The following is a 21066-nucleotide window of genomic DNA, read 5'->3' on the forward strand; positions in this document are numbered from 1 at the left end:
GAACCCCACTAACACATTGGCTGGTGTTTTTCTCTGTGCAGCTAGCACGTCCGGGCAAAAACTGGCGGTGTTAGAGCCCAGGGTCAGCAGGAGGAGGAGAGGAGCAGAGTGTAGGCCGAAGCCTAGTTGAACCAATTTCAAAGGTAACCTTTAACCCCCCTCAGGTGTTGCAAGGTACAAGAGCCACACCTCGTGCAGCATTAATGCTGCACAAGTAAAAGTTTGCTCTCTTAATTATTCTCCTTGCACACGCTGAATAAAACACGTACACTATTTAGCCCATTCTACTGTAAAACAGTAGAGGAGGCGTGACTTGTCTTTTTAAAGAAAAGCAGCCCAGGTGTCGAAAATAACACCTTGGTGCATGGGCGCAGCTTCCTGAGCGTTGTTATTTGCTGTACAGGAGTCTGCGCTCTTGTTATCCCTTGGCCATGCGCTGTGAGCGCTTCCTGTCTTCTGACCTCATTTCATGTTGGCCGATGCGGTTAGCGGTGGACATGAATCCCAGACCCACAGTGTGTTTGGAAAAAATCACACTGCGTCGCTGGGATTCGTGCCCTTGTGCAGTTAATATGTTTGCCACTCACACATGTCCTTACACCTGCTTCAGACTGGGCGGCCTCATCTGATCCCTTATCGCATGCCGCGGCCATGAGGCCGCACAGTCTGAAGAAGGCGGAAGGAGATGAGTTAAGACAGGCGAACATATGCACTGCACATGCCCATCAATAACACCCTCGCAGCCAAAATATATGAGACAACGAGGGGCGTTGTGTTGGGCAGGGCGGACGCACAGGCACAGGCAACCAACCAATGATGTCAGAAGACGGGCAGCGCTACCAAGGGTGGTGCTGCGTATCATTAGAAAGGAAAGTCACACCTCAGGGACAGTTGAATGGTCTCAATGAGACACATTTTGTACGTGTTGAGTTCCATGTGGGCAAGGAGAAAAAGTCAGCCACCTTGTACAAATGAAGCAGTACTGCTGTACAAGGTGGCTATTATACATAGAAACACGTGGGGGTGGGGGGCAAGCTCCCTTCAATTTCAGTTCATGTGCCTGCATGGCATTTGCAGTTCACGTTGCAAGCTACACAGCAGGGGAACAGCTGGCGGTGCTGAACCCCACTAACACATTGGCTGGTGTTTTTCTCTGTGCAGCTAGCAATTCCGGGCAAAAACTAGCGGTGTTAGAGCCCAGGGTCAGCAGGAGGAGGAGATGAGCAGAGTGAAGTCCGAAGCCTCCACTGGTGGCAGCTTTTGGTTGGTTGTGCCAGCGTGGCTTGTGCTGGACACGATGCCGGCTACACAGCAGGGGAACAGCTGGCGGTGCTGAACCCCACTAACACATTGGCTGGTGTTTTTCTCTGTGCAGCTAGCAACTCCGGGCAAAAACTAGCTGTGTTAGAGCCCAGGGTCAGCAGGAGGAGGAGATGAGCAGAGTGTAGGCCGAAGCCTCCACTGGTGGCAGCTTTTGGTTGGTTGTGCCAGCGTGGCTTGTGCTGGACACGATGCCGGCTACACAGCAGGGGAACAGCTGGCGGTGCTGAACCCCACTAACACATTGGCTGGTGTTTTTCTCTGTGCAGCTAGCAATTCCGGGCAAAAACTAGCGGTGTTAGAGCCCAGGGTCAGCAGGAGGAGGAGATGAGCAGAGTGTAGTCCGAAGCCTCCACTGGTGGCAGCTTTTGGTTGGTTGTGCCAGCGTGGCTTGTGCTGGACACGATGCCGGCTACACAGCAGGGGAACAGCTGGCGGTGCTGAACCCCACTAACACATTGGCTGGTGTTTTTCTCTGTGCAGCTAGCAATTCCGGGCAAAAACTAGCTGTGTTAGAGCCCAGGGTCAGCAGGAGGAGGAGATGAGCAGAGTGTAGGCCGAAGCCTCCACTGGTGGCAGCTTTTGATTGGTTGTGCCAGCGTGGCTTGTGCTGGACACGATGCCGGCTACACAGCAGGGGAACAGCTGGCGGTGCTGAACCCCACTAACACATTGGCTGGTGTTTTTCTCTGTGCAGCTAGCAATTCCGGGCAAAAACTAGCGGTGTTAGAGCCCAGGGTCAGCAGGAGGAGGAGATGAGCAGAGTGTAGGTCGAAGCCTCCACTGGTGGCAGCTTTTGGTTGGTTGTGCCAGCGTGGCTTGTGCTGGACACGATGCCGGCTACACAGCAGGGGAACAGCTGGCGGTGCTGAACCCCACTAACACATTGGCTGGTGTTTTTCTCTGTGCAGCTAGCAATTCCGGGCAAAAACTAGCGGTGTTAGAGCCCAGGGTCAGCAGGAGGAGGAGAGGAGCAAAGTGTAGGCCGAAGCCTAGTTGAACCAATTTCAAAGGTAACCTTTAACCCCCCCTCAGGTGTTGCAAGGTACAAGAGCCACACCTTGTGCAGCATTAATGCTGCACAAGTAAAAGGTTGCTCTCTTCATTTTGTCCCTTGCACACGCTGAATAAAACACGTACACTATTTAGCCCATTATACTGTCAAACAGTAGTGGAGGCGTGACTTTTCTTTCGAAGAAGACGCAGCACAGGTGTCAAAATTTACACCTAGGTGCTGGGCGCAGACTCTTTACTGTTGTTATTTGCAGTACAGGAGAGTGCGCTCTTGTGTTATCCCTTGGCAATACCCTGTTAGTGCAGGCCGTCTTTTGACCTCATTTCATGTTGGCCGGTGCGGTTAACGATGGCCATAAATCCCAGACCCACAGTGCCTTTTCATAAAGTCACACTGCGGTGCTGGGATTCGTGGCCTTGTGCAGTAAATATGTTCGCCGCTCACACATGTCCTTACACCTGCTTCAGACTGGGCGGCCTCAGCTGATCCCTTATTGCCTGCCACGGCCATGAGGCCGCACAGTCTGAAGAAGGCGGAAGGAGGGGAGTGAAGACAGGCGAACATATGCACTGCTCATGCCCATCAATCACACCCTCGCAGTCAAAATATATGAGACAACGAGGGGCGTTGTGTCGGGCAGGGCGGACGCACAGGCACAGCCAGCCAACCAATGATGTCTGAAGACGGGCAGCGCTAACAATGGGGGTGCTGCGTGTCATTAAAAAGGAAAGTCACACCTCAGGGACATTGTAATGGTCTCTAATGAGACACATTTTGTACGTGTTGAGTTCCATGTGGGCAAGGAGAAAAAGTCAGCCACCTTGTACAAATGCAGCAGTACTGCTGTACAAGGTGGCTGTTATACATAGAAACACCTGGGGGTGGGGGGCAGGCTCACTTCAATTTCAGTTCATGTGCCTGCGTGGCGTTTGCAGGTCACGTTGCCGGCTACACAGCAGGGGAACAGCTGGCGGTGCTGAACCCCACTAACACATTGGCTGGTGTTTTTCTCTGTGCAGTTAGCAATTCTGGGCAAAAACTAGCGTTGTTAGAGCCCAGGGTCAGCAGGAGGAGGAGAGGAGCAGAGTGTAGGCCGAAGCCAGCACTGGTGGCAGCTTTTGGTCAGTTGTGCCAGCGTAGCTTGTGCTGGACACGATGCAGGCTACACAGCAGGGGAACAGCTGGCGGTGCTGAACCCCACAAACACATTGGCTGTTTTTTTCTCTGTGCAGCTCGCATTTCCGGGCAAAAACTAGCGGTGTTTGAGCCCAGGGGCAGTAGGAGGAGGAGAGGAGCAGAGTGTAGGCCGAAGCCTGCGCTGGTGGCAGCTTTTGGTCAGTTGTGCCAGCGTGGCTTGTGCTGGACACGATGCCAGCTACACAGCAGGGGAACAGCTGGTGGTGCTGAACCCCACTAACACATTGGCGGGTGTTTTTCTCTGTGCACCTAGCACTTCCAGGCTACAACTGGCGGTGTTATAGCCCAGGGTCAGCAGGAGGAGGAGAGGAGCAGAGTGTAGGCCGAAGCCTAGTTGAACCAATTTCAAAGGTAACCTTTAACCCCCCCTCAGGTGTTGCAAGGTACAAGAGCCACACCTTGTGCAGCATTAATGCTGCACAAGTAAAAGGTTGCTCTCTTAATTTTTCTCCTTGCACACGCTGAATAAAACACGTACACTATTTAGCCCATTCTACTGTAAAACAGTAGTGGAGGCGTGACTTTTCTTTTTAAAGAAAAGCAGCACAGGTGTCGAAAATAACACCTTCGTGCATGGGCGCAGCTTCCTGAGCGTTGTTATTTGCTGTACTCTAGTCTGCGCTCTTGTTATCCCTTGGCCATGCGCTGTGAGCGCTTCCTGTCTTCTGACCTCATTTCATGTCGGCCGTTGCGGTTAGCGATGGACATGAATCCCAGACCCACAGTGTGTTTTCAAAAAATCACACTGCGTGGCTGGGATTCGTGCCCTTGTGCAGTAAATATGTTTGCCGCTCACACATGTCCTTACACCTACTTCAGACTGGGCGGCCTCATCTGATCCCTTATCGCATGCCGCGGCCATGAGGCCACCCAGTCTGAAGAAGGCGGAAGGAGATGAGTGAACACAGGCAAACATATGCACTGCACATGCCCATCAATCACACCCTCGCTGTCCAAAAAAATAAGACACCGAGGGGCGTTGTTTCGAGCAGGGCAGACGCACAGGTGCAGCCAGCTAACCAATGATGTCAAAAGACGGGCAGCGCTAACAAGGGTGGTGCTGCGTATCATTAGAAAGGAAAGTCACACCTCAGGGACAGTGGAATGGTCTCAATGAGACACATTTAGTACGTGTTTAATTAAACGTGGGCAAGGAGAAAAAGTCAGCCACCTTGTACAAATGCAGCAGTACTGCTGTACAAGGTGGCTGTTATACATAGAAACACCTGGGGGTGGGGGGCAGGCTTCCTTCAATTTCAGTTCATGTGCCTGCGTGGCGTTTGCAGGACACGTTGCCAGCTACACAGCAGGGGAACAGCTGGCGTTGCTGAACCCCACTGACACATTGACTGGTGTTTTTCTCTGTGCGGCTCGCATTTCCGGGCAAAAACTGGCGGTGTTAGAGCCCAGGGTCAGCAGGAGGAGGAGAGTAGCAAAGTGTAGGCCGAAGCCTGCACTGGTGGCAGCTTTTGGTCGGTTGTGCCAGCGTGGCTTGTGCTGGACACGATGCCGGCTACAAAGCAGGGGAACAGCTGGCGGTGCTGAACCCCACTAACACATTGGCTGTTGTTTTTCTCTGTGAAGCTCGCATTTCCGGGCAAAAACTAGCGGTGTTAGAGCCCAGGGTCAGCAGGAGGAGGAGAGGAGCAGAGTGTAGGCCGAAGCCTAGTTGAACCAATTTCAAAGGTAACCTTTAACCCCCCCTCAGGTGTTGCAAGGTACAAGAGCCACACCTTGTGCAGCATTAATGCTGCACAAGTAAAAGGTTGCTCTATTTAGTTTGCTCCTTGCACACGCTGAATAAAACACGTACACTATTTAGCCCATTATACTGTCTAACAGTAGTGGAGGCGTGACTTGTCTTTTTAAGGAGACGCAGCACAGGTGTCAAAATTTACACCTAGGTGCTGGGCGCAGATTCCTGAGCGTTGTTATTAGCTGTACAGGAGTCTGCGCTATTGTGATCCCTTGGCCATGCGCTGTGAGCGCTGCCTGTCTTCTCACCTCATTTCATGTTGGCCGTTGCGGTTAGCAATGGATATGAATCCCAGGCCCGCAGTGTGTTTTCAAAAAATCACACTGCGTGGCTGGGATTCGTGGCCTTGTGCAGTAAATATGTTTCCCGCTCACACATGTCCTTACACCTGCTTCAGACTGGGCGGCCTCAGCTGATCCCTTATCGCCTACCACGGCCAGGAGGCCGCACAGTCTGAAGAAGGCGGAAGGAGATGAGTTAAGACAGGTGAACATATGCACTGCACATGCCCATCAATCACACCCTCGCAGCCAAAATATATGAAACGAGGGGGGTTGTGTCGGGCAGGGCGGACGCACAGGCACAGGCAGCCAACCAATGATGTCAGAATACGGGCAGCGCTACCAAGGGGGGTGGTGCATGTCATTAAAAAGGAAAGTCACACCTTAGGGACATTGTCATGGTCTGTAATGAGACACATATTTTACGTGTTTAATTCTACGTGAGCAAGGATAAAAAATCAGCCACCTTGTACAAATGCAGCAGTACTGCTGTACTAGGTGGCTGTTATACATAGAAACACCTGGGGGGGTGGGGCCAGGTACCCTTTAATTTCAGTTCATGTGCCTGCGTGGCGTTTGCAGGTCACGTTGCCGGCTACACAGCAGGGGAACAGCTGGCGTTGCTGAACCCCACTAACACATTGGCTGGTGTTTTTCTCTGTGCAGCTAGCACTTCCGGTCAAAAACTAGCGGTGTTTAAGCCCAGGGTCAGCAGGAGTAGGAGAGGAGCAGAGTGTAGGCCGAAGCCTGCACTGGTGGCAGCTTTTGTTCTGTTGTGCCAGCGTGGCTTGTGCTGGACACGTTGCCGACTACACAGCAGGGGAACAGCTGGCGGTGCTGAACCCCATTGACACATCAGCTAGTGTTTTTTCTGTGTAGACAACACTTCCAGGTGGCAACTGACAGTGTTGAAACCCAGAGAATCAAAGAGGAGCAGAGTGTAGGCCGAAGCCTGCAGTGGAGCAAGTTGAAAGGGAACCTTTAACCCCCCCCCAGGCATTGCTGTTGCTGAAAGAGCCATCTTGTACAGCAGTAATACTGCACATGGAAAATGGTGGCTCTGAAAATTATGCTCCTTGCAAACGCTGAAGTACACACTCATATAATGTGTCCTCACACTGTCAAACCGTCCCGGAAGTGGGACTTTCCTTTGTAATGTGACACAGCAAAGAAGTCATTCCAACCCCCTTGGTGCCGTGCGCCACCTCCTCAACGTTGTTTGGTTCTGTCACGGAGCCCGCGCTGTAATGTTATCCATTGGCCATGCACAGTTAGCGGTGCCCGTCTTCTGACATCATGTAGGTGTCAGGCTGGCAGTGCCTGTGCGTCCAAGCTGCCCGAGATCCAACCTTGCAGTGTCATCTAATGTAGTCCCACTGCGGGCCAGGGATCCATGGGCATGCGCAGTGCATATCATCGCCTCTCACTCACCTCCTTCCTGCTTCTTCAGACTGTGCGGCGTCACGGCCGTGGCATGCTATTAGGGATCAGCTGACGCCGCCTAGTCTGAAGAAGCGTGAAGAAGGGGAGTGAGAGGCTAGTATATGCACTGCGCATGGCCATGGATACCAGGCCCACTGTGGGATCACATTAGACGACACTGCGAGGTGGGATTTCGGGCAGCGTGGACGCACAGGCGCAGCCAGGACGACAACAAATGATGTCAGAGGACGGGCAGCGCAAACTGTGCATGGCCAAGGGATAACATAACAGCGCAGGGTCCATGACGGAATCAAACAACGCTAAGGAGCCAGCGCACGGTGGCAAGGGGGTAGCAATGACAGCTGTGCTGCGTCACATTACAAAGGAAAGTCCCACCTCCGGGACGGTTGGACGGTGTGAGGGGACACATTACATGAGTGTGTAGTTCAGCTTTTGCAAGGAGCATAATTTCAAGAGCGACCTTTCCCTTGTGCAGTATTAGTGCTGCACATGGTGGCTCTTTCAGTAACAAACGCCTAGGGGGGGGGGGACAGGTCCCCTTACATTTTAGTTGTGCCAGCGTGGCGGTCGCATGACACGTTGCCGGATACACAGCTGGGGATCAGCTGACGTTACTGAACCCCAATAACAGAGGAGCGACTGTTGACTGTGCAGACAGCACTTCCAGGCACCAACTGGCGGTGTTAGAGCCCAGGGACAGCAGGAGGAGCAGATTGGAGGTATTGCCGCACACACAGCTGGGGATCAGCTGACGTTACTGAACCCCAATAACAGAGGAGCGACTGTTGACTGTGCAGACAGCACTTCCAGGCACCAACTGGCGGTGTTAGAGCCCAGGGACAGCAGGAGGAGCAGATTGGAGGTATTGCCGCACACACAGCTGGGGATCAGCTGACGTTACTGAACCCCAATAACAGAGGAACGACTGTTAACTGTGCACACAGCACTTCCAGGCACCAACTGGCGGTGTTAGAGCCCAGGGACAGCAGGAGGAGCAGATTGGAGGTATTGCCGCACACACAGCTGGGGATCAGCTGACGTTACTGAACCCCAATACCAGAGGAGCGACTGTTAACTGTGCACACAGCACTTCCAGGCACCAACTGGCGGTGTTAGAGCCCAGGGTCAGCAGGAGGAGGAGAGGAACAGAGTGTAGGCCGAAGCCTGATTGGAGCAAGTTGAAAGGGAACCTTTAACCCCCCCCCAAGACGTTTGTAGCTGAAAGAGCCATCTTGTGCAGCACTAAGGATGCAAAAGGAAAAGGTTGCTCTTTTAATTATGCTCCTTGCAAACACTGAAGTAAACACTAAAAATGTGTCCCCTTATACCGTTCAACCGTCCTGGAGGTGCGAATTTCCTTCGTAATGGGACAAAGCACAGCTGTCATTCCTATCCCCTTGGTGCCGTGCGCTGCCTCCTCAGCGTTGTTTTAAGCTGTCACGGAGCCTGAGCTGTTCTGTTAGCCCTTGGCCATGCCCAATTAGCGCTGCCTGTCTTCTGACATAATTTGGTGTCAGGCTGTCAGTGCCTGTGCGTCCACGCTGCTCCAGATCCCACCTCGCAGTCTCGTCTAACGTAATCCCACTGCGGGCCTTGGATCCATGGGCATGCACAGTGCATATACTCGACTCTCACTCCCCTCCTTCCCTCTTCTTCAGACGGTGCGGTGTCACGGCCGTGGCATGCTATTAGGGATCAGCTGACGGCGCACAGTCTAAAGAAGGCGGAGGGAAATGAGCGAGAGCCCGAGGGGAAGATATGCACTGCGCATGCCCATGGATCCCAGGCCCGCAGTGTGACTCAATCAGAAGACAATGCGAGGCGGGATCTCGGGCAGCGCGGCCGCACAGGCGCAGCCAGCCTGACACCAAATTATGTCAGAAGACAGGCAGCGCAAATAGGGCATGCCCAAGGGATAACAGAACAGCGCAGGCTCCGTGACAGCTTAAAACAACGCTGAGGAGGCAGCGCATGGCACCAAGGGGGTAGGAATGACGGCTGTGCTGCGTCACATTACGATGGAAAGTCCCAGCTCCGGGACGGTATAACGGTATCAGTGAACACATTTTATAAGTGTTAAGTTCTGCGTGTGCAAGGAGCTAAACCAAAAGAGCTACCTTTTCCTTGTGCAGCATTACTGCTGCACAAGATGGCTCTTTCAGTAACAAACGACGGGGGGGGGGGGACAGGTTCCCTTACATTTAGGTTGTTGTGCCAGCATGGCGGTCGCAGGACACATTGCCGGCTACACAGCTGGGGATTAGCTGACGTTACTGAAACCCAATAACACTGGGTCGTATGTTTTTACTGTGCAGCCTGCACTTCTGAGCCGCAACTGGCGGTATTGGAGCCCAGGAATAGCAGTTCTGGTGGTAGAAAGATGAACACAGCAGGAGACCTGGATGACACCCAATTACTTAATCAGGCAGAGGAGTGGCAAATTCCTGCGAGATCCAGGCCTGGTTCATTTTCAGGAAAGTAAGCCGGTCAACATTATCGGAGGCTAGTCGCATGCGACGGTCTGTTAGTACACCACCTGCGGCACTAAAGACACGCTCCGATAAGACACTAGCCGCAGGGCAAGCCAGCACCTCCAATGCATACTGGCTTAGCTCTGGCCATGTATCCAGCTTAGAGACCCAAAACTTGAACGGGGAGGAGCCGTCTGGGAGTACAGTAAGAGGGCAAGCCATGTAGTCTGTCACCATCTGACGGAACCGTTGCTTCCTGCTGACTGGAGCCGCCGGTGATGGTGTAGACATTTGGGGCGGGCACACAAAAGTGTGCCAGAGTTGTGCCATACTGGGCTTGCCTTGGGCAGAGGCACTGCTTCTGCTCCCTCTTTGGGCAGAGCCTCCCCCACTGCCTCGACGCACTGAGCTGCTTTGTAAAGCACTAGCAGCACTCCTCTCAGTTGGACAGGAGAAGATGATGGAATTCACCAGTGTGTCGTGGTACTCCCGCAATTTACGCTCCCGGGTCAACGCTGGGATGAGGTTTTGGACGTTGTCCCGGTAGCGAGGATCGAGGAGGGTGAACACCCAATAATCAGGCATGTTGAGAATGTGGTCGATGCGGCGGTCGTTTCTCAGGCACTGCAGCATGAAATCCACCATGTGCTGCAGACTGCCAACTGGCCCAGAAACGCTGTCCCCTGCTTGAGACATGATCTCTGCCCGCTCGTCATCACCCCACCCTCGCTGTACACACTGACCACTGGACAATTGTGTCGCTCCCTCCTCTGGACGGAGCTCTTCCTCCTCCATTGACTCCTCCTCATCCTCCTCACAAATTGGCCCCTGCGTACCCCTTTGTGAGGAACCACGTGGCGCTGACTCTCCAGAAGCTGATGGAAAAGGTGACTCCTCATCCTCCACCTCTTCCACAACATCATCCCTTAACCCTTGCAAAGTTTGCTGAAGCAGGCAGATAAGGGGGACAGTCATGCTGACTAGTGCATCATCTGCACTTGCCATCCGCGTGGAATAATCAAAAGGACGCAAAACCTGGCAGACGTCCTTCATAGTGGCCCACTCTGTGGTTGTGAAGTCTGATCGGCGCTGACTGCGACTTCTTTGTGCCTGATGCAGCTGGTACTCCATAACTGCTTGCTGCTGCTCACACAACCGCTCCAACATATGTAACGTGGAATTCCACCGGGTAGGTAGGTCACATATGATGCGGTGTCCCAGAAGGCGGAATCGGCGCTGCAGAGCAGCAATGCGGGATCTGGCCAAGCTGGAACGCCGCAAGTGAGCTCACTCTAGGCGGACCTTGTGCAGCAGGGCATCAAGATCCGGATAGTCCCTCAGAAAACTCTGCACAACCAAATTGATCACATGTGCCAGACATGGGATGTGAGTGAGGTTGCCAAGGGCCAAACCTGCCACCAGATTTCGGCCATTGTCACACACTACCATGCCTGGCTGGAGATTCGCTGGCAGTAACCACACATCGCTCTCCTGCTTGATGGCATTCCAGAGCTCCTGCGCTGTGTGGCTTCGATTCCCCAATGAAACTAGTTTCAAGACGGCCTGCTGACGTTTGGCCACGGCTGTGCTCATGTCGGTCATAGGTAAACGTTCACGGGTCCATGTGGAGGTGGACTGTGACGGCTCCTGCAGAGTTGATTCTGAGGAACTTGTGTAAGAGGAGGAGTCAATGCGTACAGACTGGATTCCTGCAATCCTTGGAGTGGGCAGGACACGTCCTGCGCCACTCGCACGATCTGTACCTGGCTCAACAACATTAACCCAATGGGCAGTGAGGGAAACGTATCGCCCCTGTCCATGCTGACTGGTCCACGCATCTGTGGTGAGGTGGACCTTGCTACTGACGGCGTTCAGTAGCGCATGTTTTATGTTTCCCTCAACATGCCTGTGCAGGGCAGGGACAGCTTGCCTGCTGAAGTAAAAGCGGCTGGGCACCTTGTACTGTGGGACTGCCAATGCCATCAAGTCACGGAAGCTGTCAGTCTCCACCAGCCTGAACGAGAGCATTTCCAGGGACAACAGTTTGGCAATGCCTGCATTCAGAGCCTGTGCTCGGGGGTGGTTGGCCGAGAATGCCCGCCTTTTCTCCCATGCCTGTACTACCGATGGCTGTAGAGTAGACTGGGAGTGTGAGGATGACTGGGAAGGTGGTGCTGTGGGTGGAATTACACAAGGTCTCTGGACAACAGTGCCAGAGGTTCTTCCATGGCGATCCTGGGAGGAAGCCAAACCAGCTGTGCGTGAGCTGGAGGAAGAGGCAACACGAGCTGAAGAGGTGGTAGCTGCCGCTGTTGGTTGGCCTACATCTTCAGTATGTTTCTGTAACTCCACCGCGTGCCTGGTCCGCACATGTTTCCACATATTTGTGGTATTGAGGTTGCTGACATTTTTCCCTCTTTTTACTTTCTGATGACACAGCTTGCATTTGACAAAACAAATGTCATCTGCAACTGTGTCAAAAAAGGACCAGGCACTGCAAGTCTTGGGAGCGCCCTTTTTGGCTTTGGAAAGAGACAGGCTCCTAACGGGTGCCAAAGTGGAGGCTATAGGCTCGCAGTCTTCCCCCTCCCTCTCCCTCTTTGGCCCGTAAGGGGAATCTCTTCCTCAGAGCTGCTCCCACCACCTGTTCCTCACGCCACGATGGGTCAACGACCTCATCATCTCCACTACCCTCTGCCACCAACTGCTCCTCCTGGGTAGTCTCGGCAGCACAGTATGCACCAGAAAGCGTCACCTGAGTTTCATCATCAGATGTGTACTGCGCTGTGGTCACCGGAGGCACTGGCCCACCCGCCTCTTCAGAGTCAGAGAGACAAAGCTGTTGGGCATCACTGCACACTGCCTCTTCTTCCATTTCTCCAATGCTGCTTGGCTGGCCCCCTGTTTCCAAGCCAAGAGATTCAGAGAACAGAAGTAGAGACGGCTCCTGTCCTGGGCTCTCTGACTGCCTGGCCAATTTGGCAGGTGGTGAAGAGACAGATGGCTGCTCTCCAGTGGTCTGTGCCTGAGAGGATGTGGCGCTAACTGAAGTCGATGCCGAGGCGTTAGCTGCCATCCACCCGACAACGGCTTCAATTTGGTCTTCACGCAGCAGCGGTGCACGGCGCTCTCCGACAAAGCTGCGCATGAAGGACTGTTCCCTGCTGAAACTGAGTGACGACGAGTCACCGGCGCCCGCAGCAGGCACAGAATCACCACGTCCTCTCCCTGCTCCTCTCCCTGTTCCGCGCCCACGCCCACGTGCCTTACTCCCTGCCCTCTTCATCTTGGTTGACAGATAAAGATAAGCAGAAAAGTACTAAGGCCTTAGTGTGCTTATTCCTGAAATGCTCCTCCTAAAAGGTGTAAGAAACACTAATGTTGTAAAGTGTGGACTAAACTTTATTATTTTTCAAATGTGGCCTACACAAGTGTTAAGTTGTGTTTGGTGAACTTTACTTTTTTATTTTTGCAGATCGGGCTACAGAGCTAGTTTAAATCACACGGAGACCGTGCAGACAGCCGTAAACGGCGCTGCAAGGCCCAAAAAACCTCCTCTAGGTTATCCTATTTAGTGTTTTTCCACTATTTAGCTGGAGACGGGTGGAAAGACACTAATAGGGAATTTTTTTTTTAAATTTTAAACAGGCTGCACTATTTGAAAAAAAGAAATTTTTTTTTCAAGGTATGAGGCAGTAACGCACCCTGAGCTGAATCCAACCGGCTATGGCTGCACACAGACTACAGGGCGAGCTGCGCTCACACAGAGACCGTGCAGACAGCCGTAAACGGCGCTGCAAGGCCCAATAAACACCCTCTAGGTTATCCTATGTAGTGTTTTTCCACAATTTAGCTGGAGACGGGTGGAAAAACACTAATAGGAAATTTTTTTTTAAAATTTTAAACTGGCTGCACTATTTGAAAAAAATGAAATTTTTTTTCAAGGTATGAGGCAGTAACGCACCCTGAGCTGAATCCAACCGGCTATGGCTGCACACAGACTACAGGGCGAGCTGCGCTCACACAGAGACCGTGCAGACAGCCGTAAACGGCGCTGCAAGGCCCAAAAAAACCCCTCTAGGTTAGCCTATGTAGTGTTTTTCCACAATTTAGCTGGAGACGGGTGGAAAAACACTAATAGGAAATTTTTTTTTTAAAGTTTAAACAGGCTGCACTATTTGAAAAAAAGGAAACTTTTTCTCAAGGTATGAGGCAGTAACGAACCCTGAGCTGAATCCAACCGGCTATGGCTGCACACAGACTACAGGGCAAGCTGGGCTCACACGGAGACCGTGCAGACAGCCGTAAACGGCGCTGCAAGGCCCAAAAACCCCCCTCTAGGTTATCCTATGTAGTGTTTTTCCACAATTTAGCTGGAGACGGGTGGAAAAACACTAATAGGAAATTTGAGAAAAAATGTGCAGCAGGCTGCACTATGAGCAAAAAAGGACAACTGTGTGAGGCAGTGTGAACCCCCCCTGAGCTGAATACAACCGGGTATATGGCTGCACACAGACTACAGAGTGAGCTGCACACACACACACACAGAGACCTTGCAGAACGCTGTTAAAACAGCGCTGCAAGGCAAGAGCAAGGTGAACAGTGAAGAACACACAGCGTTTTGCTAAATTAGCCTTTGGAAAGGAAAATAAAGCAATTAGCTATCTCAACTGGCCCTCAGTTAGAACACAGCGTCCTGTCCCTAACTGAAATCACAGCAGAGTGAGCGCAAAATGGCGGCAGCGTTTTTTATAGTGCAGAGTGACATCATTTCAGCAGCCTTGCCAGTACTTACATGCCCACCATGCTAAACAGGATGTGCCCACACTTCCAATCATTCCTCATTGGCTGCTGCGTTCAGTTTGAATTCTGGGAACTTCCGATTCCGGTATCCGATACGCGGGAACCGGGAAGTATCGGAATTCGGTATCGGAATTCCGATACCTAAATATCGGCCGATACCCGATACTTGCGGTATCGGAATGCTCAACACTAATTGTTAATGTTACACTTAAAATCCGTAACAATTAATGAATTGAGAAAAAATATTTTTGACCTTGATCTAAAGATGTTGTTTGAGGCAGGGCTGTCGTTAGGGGCAGTCAGACTAGGCAAATGCCTAGGGCCCCCACTCCTTCAAGGGCCCCCATCCAGTGGCGTACTGCCAGGGGCATCGCTAGGAACTTTGGGGCCCGAGGCAAGGATTAAAGTGCACTGCCCCGTATCTGCCCTCCAGTGTCCATAAGTGCACACATTCCGGTCTGCTTAGCTCCTCACGGCCAGGACAGTTTTCGGCTCTCAGCTTCTGTTTGCAACCTCTGCAGATGGAAGTCAGCACACACTGTGACCTGAGTTCCACCATCTGTCAGGCTCCTGCAGCTTCTCACTGACTCCGCACTTGCAAGAGCAGGTGAGCCCCGCCAGAAATTGTTTGATTTCCTAGAGCAGCAATAACAGGTCAGAGAGCAGTGATTTATTCACTATGATCCCGGAGCTCTTTGCTGATCACTACAGGATAAGGATTCACAGCCACATACAGCAGCTCTGACCACAGTCAATAAATCACTGCTTGTAATCACTGACAGGGAGATATCTTGTCACTACTGTCTTGATAACACAAGACAGGACTATTGTCTGCGGAATCAGAGTATTCATTAAATAGAAATAAATTAATTCCCATGTGAAATAATAAGGGTAAACCATACACATATACAGTTGTGGCCCAAAGTATTGACACCCCTGGAATTCTATCAGATAATACTCAGTTTCTTCCTGAAAATGATTGCAATCACAAATTCTTTGGTATTATTATCTTCATTTAATTTGTCTTAAATGAAAAAACACAAAAAAAGAAGCAAAAAGCAAAACATTGACCATTTCACACAAACCTAAAAAAATGGGCCAGACAAAAGTATTGGCACCCTCAGCCTTATACTTGGTTGCACAACCTTTAGCCAAAATAACTGCGAACAACCACTTCCGGTAACCATCAATGAGTTTCCTACAATGCTCTGCTGGAATTTTAGACCATTCTTCTTTGGCAAACTGCTCCAGGTCCCTGATTTTTGAAGGGTGCCTTCTCCAAACTGCCATTTTTAGATCTTTCCACAGGTGTTCTATGGGATTCAGGTCTGGACTCATTGCTGGCCACCTTAGAAGTATCCAGTGCTTTCTCTCAAACCATTTTCTAGTGCTTTTTGAAGTGTGTTTTGGGTCATTGTCCTGCTGGAAGACCTATGACCTCTGAGGGAGACCCAGCTTTCTCACACTGGGCCCTACATTATGCTGCAAAATTTGTTGGTAGTCTTCAGACTTCATAATGCCATGCACACGGTCAAGCAGTCTTGTCCCAGAGGCAGCAAAGCAACCCCAAAACATCAGGGAACCTCCGCCATGTTTGACTGTAGGGACCGTGTTCTTTTCTTTGAATGCCTCTTTTTTTCTCCTGTAAACTCTATGTTGATGCCTTTCCCCTAAAAGCTCTACTTTTGTCTCATCTGACCAAAGAGCATTCTTCCAAAACGTTGTAGGCTTTTTTAGGTAAGTTTTGGCAAACTCTAGCCTGGCTTTTTTATGTCTTGGGGTAAGAAGTGGAGTCTTCCTGGGTTTCCTACCATACAGTCCCTTTTCACTCAGACGCCGTCAGATAGTATGGGTTGACACTGTTGTACCCTCGGACTGCAGGGCAGCTTGAACTTGTTTGGATGTTAGTCGAGGTTCTTTATCCAACATCCGCACAATCTTGTGTTGAAATCTCTTGTCAATTTTTCTTTTCCGTCCACATCTAAGAAGGTTGGCCACAGTGCCATGGGCTTTACACTTCTTGATGACACTGCGCACGGTAGACACAGGAACATTCAGGTCTTTGGAGTTGGACTTGTAGCCTTGAGATTGCTCATGCTTCCTCACAATTTGGTTTCTCAAGTCCTCATACAGTTCTTTGGTCTTCCTTCTTTTCTCCATGCTCAATGTGGTACACACAAGGTCACAGGACAGAGGTTGATTCAACTTTAATCCATGTCAACTGGCTGCAAGTGTGATTTAGTTATTGCCAACACCTGTTAGGTGCCACAGGTAAGTTACAGGTGCTGTTAATTACACAAATTAGAGAAGCATCACATGATTTTTCGAACAGTGCCAATACTTTTGTCCACCCCCTTTTTTATGTTTCGTGTGGAATTATATCTACTTTGGCTTTAGGACAATTATTTTTGCGTTTTTTCATTTAAGACAAATTAAATGAAGATAATAATAACAAAGAATTTGTGTTTGCCATCATTTTCAGGAAGAAACTGAGTATTATCTGACAGAATTGCAGGGGTGTCAATACTTTTGGCCACAACTGTATATTACAGGTGCGCATATGAATCAGTGTTTTTGCTGCATTATTTTTTTTTTTGCAGCCAAACCTACTCTCTTGGCAGTAGATATGCTGCTTTCAAAATACCCATTTTTTTAGGGTATGTGCCGACGATCCAGGAGTAGCAGTGCTTTGGGCGTAGTGCATGTTCGCTGTGTCCAAAGCACTGCCGTCTTTGCATGTGTTCATTGATTCACCATGTCCAATACATTGTAAGGCCAATAGCTTCCAAGGGTTAGCCGGGGAGAAAGAGGAAAGCACTTACCCCAGGCACCTGAATTTAAACCCTGAGGGTGTGGCCAGATGCCCCTTCATCTTTCTTCCCGTTGGTCAGTTGGGCATCCCAATTATTGCATCACCTGAGGAGTAGTGGGATGGGGAATTGGGCACTGCACAGAGTTTACTTCTAGCTTTCTCCTATGGGCTCCGCAGTCAGAGGCACATTCCTTAATCAGTGCATGCCACAATGCAGAGACCTGTGTATCGAAAACAGTGCCATTCCCCCTCCCAACAATCCCGTAATGAAACACAGACAGTCCTGGATGGGTTGAACAAGTCGGTCACAGTTTATTAATTTGATAAGCAGAGAAGGGAAATTACATGTCATAGGGGACTCATCGCTGAAGGCCCCGTCTGTGACCGCCGGGTGAGCAAACCGATGAGCGGTTGCAAACCTTTGCCCCACTCTACACTATCACCACGGAGGATCATGTGTATGACCTACACAGGACTCCGACCCCCACCCAACATCATTAGGGCCTGTTCAACTCCATCCTGCAAACCTGACAGAAATATATGGAGACCAATGTCTGTGAGGTGAATGCCGTCTGGTCTCAGTACTGCTGAGTTATCTCCTTCCAGCTCATGGTGTCAAACAATGATGCAATATTTTCCTTTCACAAATTTTGCCATCCTCGCATTGATCCTTCTTTTTGATTTCTCAATGGCTTTTGCGACCTTAGCTCCATGCCAGATCACTCATGGCACTATGTCCGACCATAACATATCGGGTAATAAACAGGAAAAACGCTCTATGTCTGTTGACATCACTGTACAGAGCTCAGCACTTCTTGGCTTGCCCAGATCATTGCCTCCGGCATGTAACACTAATATCACCAGCCGTTTGGCCCTCTTAGTAGTTGACTATTTCCGGGAACACATGCTACCACTGGAGAACTCATACCTCTCAAGTTGACCATTAGTCCCAGGAAGCCTAGGTCTTTTCCACCCAGCTGAAGTTAAGCTCTTTTGCTTGCCCAGTAGACATAAGAATGTCTTAATATCCAAACTGCAGGCTTACAGATGCCTGTAAGAGACAAGATGTGTAACTCGAGCAAATAAGGTCATATATCTGGTGAAACATGCGGATTTACAGAGGCCAATTGCCTGCACTTCAGCCTCTGATAGCTTTGTTTTTTTTTTTTTTGCCGCTGTTTATAAGTTTGCTTGAAATTGATACTTGGTAAAAGGGGACCTGTCTGTAAGTGAGAGAAAAATCTGCTTGTATGTATTATTACCACATAGTGTTTGACTATTTTTAGACAGGCATATTCATCTGGAGGGATCGCATTTGGATTTACTTATGTGAATGCGCAGAGCGTCGATGCAAATGACTAAGTCCTCGTCGATTAATCCGCCTTCCGACTCTGTTTTTGACCGCTGTAAAAATTCACTAATGTGCAGTGCGCCAAAAAAAGAAAGCGACAGCGAGAGATGCTGACATGGGGATCAACTGATGTTGCGACTTGCCACTGATAAGGAGATTGTCATAATATCATGCAATAGTCTCAATGATATAAGGCGACAGCATTGTTGACTTGGTTGAAGCTTTCTCCAGCCTTTAACGGTTTGTTTGATAAAGGAGGAATCTATTAACGTCCGCCCAGCCCACTAATTGAAATAAAAAGTCTATTCCCGATAGATGCCGATATACACGATCCGCCTCTTTCCCTGAGCTGATTCAAATATTCTACGCTCGCCTCGTATCTCACTCGATTGCACTTATCGACCGTCCTACCTTGCATTAGAGAGCACCACTCTTCCCACGTCTTACCATAAACTTGCCAGGTTGCTAGTATAATCAAAGCGCGGATTAAGGGCATCAGTGATTGGCCACTGTGTCCCATAGGGATGGAGGAAACTGGACACCCAATGGTTGCGCCTTGGAGAGAAGGACTTTGAAGACCTGCTAATCGGAAGATAACAGTGAGTTAACAAGATTATCATCTACGTCCGACATTACTCTGGCTCGACACCAGATGTTGTGATTCAAGCATTGTAGTGCTTGCCGACGTAAAAGAGCAAATTAAGGTGGGGATGCAAAAGACATATTGTTTAAGGTCTTTTTGGTTCCCAGACTTTTCGTTAAAATCGGATGTTTGTGTTTTCTAACACAGTAGCCCATAGCTCCACTGAAGATACTATTGCACAAATTTCTAATAGGGCAGAATCACAGCCCCATCTTGCTGTGGTCCCTAATTACCGCTAGCTGCCTTTGTGCCATTGGTTTTTGCAGATTGCTGCAAAACTATTTTTGATACTTTCTCTTACCATGTGCCCTAGGTCCTTGCGTGATGTCTCTTGTACTATGATGCAGGTATGGCCATTGTAGGATTGAAGGAAATCATTGTATGACTGTAGGAATGTTTTCCAGACTAGTAAGTCTGCTTTTAAGGTGCAAATGATTCTAATTAATGCCCTTAGTTGATATTGATAATCATCGAGAGAAGGCTCTGACAACTGGCATTACATGGCAAATGTCAGCAAACCCAATAAAGACTGCGTCTGTTGGAGGGTGACTTTTTTTAACTTCACCAAAGTTGTCTACCATTAGCAGTGTTTTCTGTATTTTTTCTGATGGTAAGCGAAATTAGTGTCTATTTCGATGCCTAAGAGAGGCGGTAAGTTACATGGGCAGACTGTCCTTTTGGATGATAATGGCACGCTGAAGTGCCGAGATACAAATTTAATTTTATTTTATTTTGAGGAGGAAGGAGCACAGTTTAGAATTTTAAATTTTTTTTTTTGGTGGGGGTCAGACAAACAAAAATTCGTTAACGTAGTGAAAAGGCGCATTGCTGCCTGTTTCATAACGGACTGCCCAGTCCAGGAAAGTGCTGAATAGATCAAAGTGGTGAAACGAAATGGAACATTCCATCGGCAGGTAGATATAAAAATAATAATAGTGATGGTCCACCTTGCAGCCTAAGAGGTGGAAGCATTAGGGGGGTACGGGTAATAGGCGGAATGCCGACTGTATGTCAGAATTTGCCAGCGAGGCAACGAGCTCAGCTTTGTGTACTAATTCCGCCACCTTGCTGAAAAATGCGTACATCATGGAAGCTTTGTCTGGGGGGATTGCGCCGTTAACAGACTTGCCTTATGGTTGTGACAGATGGTGGATTAGTCAATATTTTTCGGGTGTTTTTTTTTTAAATTATGCCTAATGGCGACATTCTTAATATTTTTGAACGGGAATGATTGAAAAGGGGCCGACATTCTACCTAGTTAAACCTATTGTTTGATCTTTTGATGTAATATTTTGGGAATTTGCATGCAGATTTTAGGTTACTGGATATTTTTATTGTTTGACTTAATTTGCAGTGGATGAAGAAACAGTATGTAAAGCTGGAGTTTATTTGAAAACTGTTATATTCTGAATAGAAATATGTCAAGCCCATTCATAATCTCATTTTCCTGTCCTCTGAGCTTTTCCCCAGGGACCCATATTCCACTGTTTATTGAGTCCGCTTCAGGAACCCATATTCCACCTTCCTCTGAGTCCACCTCAGGGACCCGTGTTCCACTGTCTGCTGAGCCAACCTCAGGGAGTGTGCTTGAAAGAAAACACTCACCGCTATCTGATTCTGGCTGAGTGACTCCAGTTGATGGAGGAACTCCGGCTCCTGTTGGTTGTATTGGCTGGTAGCCCTGGGTGAAGATTCACTCTGGCTGTCAGTCAGTGATGGAGCACATGACGTCTGATCTCTGTTGTGTGCCCGAGCTAGAGTGACTCCCGTTGATGGGGGAACACTTGGCAAGTCAACTGGTGAACTAGCGCCCTGATAGTAGATGCTAATTTGCTCATTCCTACGTTGTGCATGGCGTGGTGCTTGCTGAGTTCAAAACACTCACCATTGTCAGACACAAACTGAGTGTCTCCCGGGGGTGGAGGGACTCTGGCTCCTGCCATAGTGATGACTTGCTGATATCAAAACACTCAC

This window comes from Ranitomeya imitator, chromosome 5 (genome assembly GCF_032444005.1).
Source record: "Ranitomeya imitator isolate aRanImi1 chromosome 5, aRanImi1.pri, whole genome shotgun sequence".
Lineage (NCBI taxonomy): Eukaryota > Metazoa > Chordata > Amphibia > Anura > Dendrobatidae > Ranitomeya > Ranitomeya imitator.